Below are 5673 nucleotides of genomic sequence, written 5' to 3'. Positions count from 1 at the left end.
ATTCACGGAAAAGGAAGGTGAACTGAGAGTCGAAAAGGCCAGACTAGAAGCCAAGAAAGATTATATTAATCTACAGAAAGAGGCTGAGGCTGCCCAAGCTGAAACTGAGGTGTTGGAGGCAGATGCAGGAGATGTGAACGAATCCAACAACAAAGAATTTGACTTTCTGCCCTTGCCAGAGTGTGCATTGAAAAGGACTGATCACTATGTTACACAGCACACACAAGAACAATTCCCACAAGAACCCAAAGTAGAGAATGATTCAACTTTACCGCCAACATCCACTCCGTTTCCAAGCTACAATCAGAATGCACAGCCCCAGCTCGTCGACAACGGAGCCAGCTTCTCTCAAAATAATGCTCAGCCACTCCATATGAACTTTCCACAGCAAGAAGATGAGCGCTACCAGCGCAGGGTACTGACCGACAACCGACCACATCCAAACAGCTCCCACAATAATGACTCATCTACAGATCTTGCCAAGTACCTTGTTAAATCCCAGCTGATTTCTTCATGCCTAACGAAGTTTGATGACTTACCCGAACATTATGAAGCCTGGAGAGAAGCGTTCATCAACACAATCAAAAGTCTGAGTCTATCAGCGAGTGAAGAAATGGATCTGCTTATCAAATGGCTGGGTAAAGAATCTGGTGAGCATGCAATCAGAATACGGTCTGTGAATATCGGACAGCCTAAGGTGGGACTTAGAATGATCTGGGAAAAACTAAATAAAAAATATGGTGCTCCAGAGGTGATAGAAAGAGTTCTCTTTTGTAAACTTGAGAATTTTCTCAAGATCCACAACAGAGAGTGTCAAAAACTACAAGAACTGGCTGACTTGCTTACTGAACTTGACGTTGCTAAACGAGAGGGTTACCTGCCAGGTTTAGCCTATCTTGATACATCAAGAGGTGTGCAGCCAATTGTGGAAAAGCTCCCTTTAAATCTCCAAGACACGTGGCTGTCACATGGGTGCAAATATAAGAGAGATCATCATGTTGCCTTTCCTCCTTTCTCCTACTTCAAAAAATTCATCTGCAGAGAGGCTGAAGAGAGAAATGATCCCAGTTTTAACTATCCAGATCTTTTCACAAATCTCTTACAGAAAAGAAAAGTAAAATCAAGTGAGATCTGTCTCCGTGCACAAGACAAACATATCTATGGCTTTGGAGCGCAAAATAGGAAATCCAGAGAAGCTATGCCCCATGCACCACAAGTCTCATTCTCTTCAAAAATGCAGAGGTTTTCGAAAAATGCTCCTGGAAGAGAGGAAAAGGTTCTTAAAGGAAAACAACATATGTTTTTGCTGCTGCGCCTCTACGACTCATCAAGCCAAATCTTGTGAGGCTATCGTTAAATGCGGAGAATGTGACACTGATAAACACATTTCCACTCTGCACCCCAGACCAGCTTCACGCTCAGACGCAGTCCCTACTTCCTCGACAGAGAATGGGGGGGAGAGGTCGGACACAGAGGCACAGAGTGTCACATCCAGATGTACCCAGGTATGTGGGGATGGGTTTCAAAGGAAATCCTGCTCAAAGATCTGTCTGGTGAATGTGTACCCAAATGGCCACCAAGCGCAATGGCAGAAGATGTATGTCATTTTAGATGACTAAAGTAATGTTTCACTGGCCAGATCTGAGTTTTTTGACATGTTTGGTCTCAAGGGAGCAGCCATGCCATACAGACTGAAAACCTGTCCAGGCATCACAGAAGCATCTGGGAGAAGAGCCCACAGTTTTATGATAGAATCGTTGGATGGGAAAACTTACCATTCCCTTGCCTGCACTTATAGAGTGTAATGATATCCCAAACAACAGGTCAGAGATACCCACACCCGAAGCTGCATGTCACCACCATCATCTTAAAAGAGTGGCAAATAAGATTCCAGCGCTTGACCCAGATGCAGACATTCTTCTTGCATAGAAGATGCTCACAACACGCCTACAGTAAGTGCTATGAAAACCTGCATCCTGGAAAATGGCAGATCAAGTCACTTTGCCATGTGTGAGAATAAGATAAAGGTGAAAGAAAATCCTAATGGCAAAGATGAGAGAAAGAGAACCCCATCCAATAGAGACATCCAAAATGCATCGACAGTGACTAAACTTGGAGAAACAGTTTTCAATGCCACAGAAAATGACAACCTGCTAGCACACTCCATTGAGGATTCAGTCTTCCTACAGATCATGGAAGATGAAGTCTTCCAGGATGAGACAAAAAAGCTGGGTTGTGTTAAGAAATAAATATATATTCTTAATGCTTATTTGCTGATTAGATTGTTTTATGAGAGGCCCAGACTTGACTAGGTCACAGGCTGACAGGAAACTGCATGTTTTTGCAGTATATGAGGTGCAGACAGAGAGTGAAACAAAGTTCAGACGAAGGGTGACAGGTTGCCCTGGCAACAGACCTCAGAAAGGGGAAGTTATTGCAAGCTGCACAGGAAGTAAGACACAAAGAAAAGAGGAACTGAGTAGAAGGAGTTGGGTGTATTGAAACTGTGTGTGACGTCTGAAGTACTAAAATAACACCTATATGAGACTCATCTTGAGCTTCTAATGTTAGAGATTCTGCAACTGGCTTTGGGCTGTGCAGGGCTCTCTCTTCCGGAAAATGATTGAATAAAAAATATACAAATGTTTTGACCACTCTGAGTCGGGTTTTCTCTGTTCTATCATGGGGATCAAAGAATCAGGTTTAATAGTTGCCCCTCTTCCCTTTCGGCACCCACGTAAACGTCTACCAAATAACAGATGCTATGCTCATCACCGTCTGATGTCACTGCAGAAGACTTTAGATAAGAAGCCTGAAATGAAAATGCATTTCACAGACTTCATGCAAAATATGTTAGACAAGGGACATGCTGAACTTGCTCCACCACTCCAGGAGGGGGCAGAATGCTGGTATTTGCCCACGTTTGGTGTTTACCATCCCAAAAAACCAACCAAGATTCGTGTGGTATTTGATTCCAGTGCTCAGCATGATGGAATCTCGCTAAATGAGGTGCTGTGGCTGGACCAGATCTTAACAGTCTCGTTGGTGTCCTCCTCAGATTCAGAAAAGATCCTGTGGCCATAACTAGATATTCAGCAGATGTTTTGCTGTTTCATTGTTCGTGAGGACTGCAGGGATTTCCTTAGATTCCTGTGGTACCAGGATAACGATCTGAGTAAGGATGTGGTGGATTATCACATGCGTGTTAATGTTTTTGGAAACAGCCCATCACCTGCAGTGGCAATCTTTGGTCTGAGGAAAGCAGCAGAGCACCAAGAAGTTGAATATGGCAGTGATGCGAGGCGCTGCGTAGAAAGAGACTTTTATGTAGATGACAGCCTCCGATCTTTTGCTACAGCAGCAGAGGCCATTGATGTTCTGCGTCGAACACAGCAGATGTTGGCAGCATCTAACATCACTCTGCACAAAATAGCTCCAAATTGAGCAGAAGTAATGAACACATTTCCTGCAGATCAAAGAGCAGACAATGTAAAAGACCTTAACCTCTTTGTGGATGACTTACCAGTGCAACGCAGTCTTGGAGTCAGCTGGAACATAATGACTGACACTTTCGGATTCAATATTCCTGAGAATCAAAAGCCATTTACACGCCGTGGTGTCCTGTCAACAGTAAACAGTCTGTTCGATCCTTTGGGGTATAGCTCCTGTTGTGGTGACAGGGAGACTGATTCTAAGAGAGCTAACAACCGAGAATGCAGACTGGGATGCAGAACTCACTGAGGCTAAAAAAAGAAGGTTGGAGAAGATAGAATGAATCATTGTCAGCACTAAAAAGCCTTGATGTTCCACAAGCATATGCCTCTTTCTCTGTTTCCAAAGCACAGCACGTTGAATTATTGATTTTCTGTGATGCCTCTGTCAAAGCAATATCTGCAGTTGCTTATCTTAAGACAACAAATGAACAAGGTCTTCAAGAGGTGGGCTTTGTTTTTGGGAAACCCAAGCTCGCTCCCAACCCAGGCCTTACAATCCCAAGACTGGAGTTCTGTGCTGCTGTCATGGCCGTTGAGATAGCCGATCTTGTAATCAGGGAGCTTGATCTGGATCTCAAGACAGTGAAATTCTACACTGACAGCAGAGTTGTATTGGGATACATACACAACGAGACTAGGAGGTTCTATGTGTGCAGCGCATCCGGCAGTCAACACGACCAGAGCAGTGGAACTACATTCCTTCAGAACTAAATCCAGCTGATCATGGGTCACGTTCTGTTCCAGCCGCCGAGCTTGCCGACACCACGTGGCTAACAGGACCAGCATTCCTAATGAAACAACCAAAGGTAGCTGCCAGTGGCGATAATGGATCAACATTTGACCTTGTGAACCCAGATGCTGATGCTGATGTACGGCGTTGGCAGTGTATGAGTTCAGGCCTTGGCAGATACCTTCTGGGCTAGGTGGCGCCGTGAATATTTGAGCACATTACAGAGTCGGCACAAATGGCAGTCTCAGAAACCTAATCTCAAAGAAGGAGATATTGTTCTGCTCAAGGACGATCAAACCAAGAGGAATCAGTGGCCTATGGGAATTATTGTCAATATTGTTCCCAGCAGAGATGGACTTGTCAGGAAAGTCGACGTTAAAGTGATACGGAACCAGACAGCGAAGGTCTTCTCTAGACCAGTTTCTAAAGTAATCTTGTTGTTTTCACCACAGGACAATGACTCATCAGCAAGCTAGGGGATTGAGACTGTGGCATAAAGTGGCATATCTTTAATATGCCAGGCGGGGAGTGTCATGGAACGTGGAATAGTTGTTTAAGAAGTGTTACCACCACCTAGTGGTAACTAAGTAGAATGTCTTTTTTGTAGAGGAAGTGGTCTACAGGAAGTAGTGTGCTCTTTAGCTGCTGCAGTGAAAAAATTTGTAATCTGATGGCAATCTCTGCAATCCTGGTGTTAAAGTCCACAATATCGGCTTCATCCGTAAGTTCCTATATATTTAATGTGTATTAGTAAGTTTTGACACTATTTTGAGTTAAATCATATGGAAGCAGGTAGATGCTTGTATTTTTTCAGCAGATGCTTCATTTGTGGTCATGTATCTTTCATTAGAGCAATGTTATTCTCCCAGTGTAATGGAACATGTCTTCATTGTGTATTTTGCATTCCTTTTCTTTGTACAGTCTTACAAAAAAGAGAGAGAGAGAATTTATTTTCATCATTAAATCCTGCCAAACACAACAAGCGGCCTGTTTCTTGGAGGATGAAGTGCTTGGAACAAAGAATGTTAAGCTAGCTGTATAGCTAAAATTCCGTTGCCTGCAACAAACTTTAGTGAGGACAGCATAGTAAAAGGATGACCACTCAACGTGGAAGTTAAAAAGAGTGAAGGATTGTCAGTCTGCATCACACTGCAATGGAGGCCACAAGCGCCTCAACACAAGCTTCAAAGGAAGACAGAGCTGAAGGCTCACGAGATGAAGTTGAATCGGGGTCTATTTATTCTCGCCACAGCTCAAAGAGGTCACACTCTTCACACTCATCAGCAAGCTCCAGAGTAAGCTATGAAGCAGCCAGGGCGCAAGCCAAAGCAGATGCAAGGAAAACCAGAATAGGATTCACGGAAAAGGAAGGTGAACTGAGAGTCGAAAAGGCCAGACTAGAAGCCAAGAAAGATTATATTAATCTACAGAAAGAGGCTGAGGCTGCCC

The sequence above is a fragment of the Pundamilia nyererei genome, unplaced genomic scaffold (genome assembly GCF_000239375.1).
Source record: "Pundamilia nyererei isolate P.nyererei 1_Seehausen unplaced genomic scaffold, PunNye1.0 scaffold01163, whole genome shotgun sequence".
NCBI lineage: Eukaryota > Metazoa > Chordata > Actinopteri > Cichliformes > Cichlidae > Pundamilia > Pundamilia nyererei.
The sequence above is the reverse complement of the archived record's forward strand: the minus strand, read 5'-3'. Positions refer to the sequence as shown.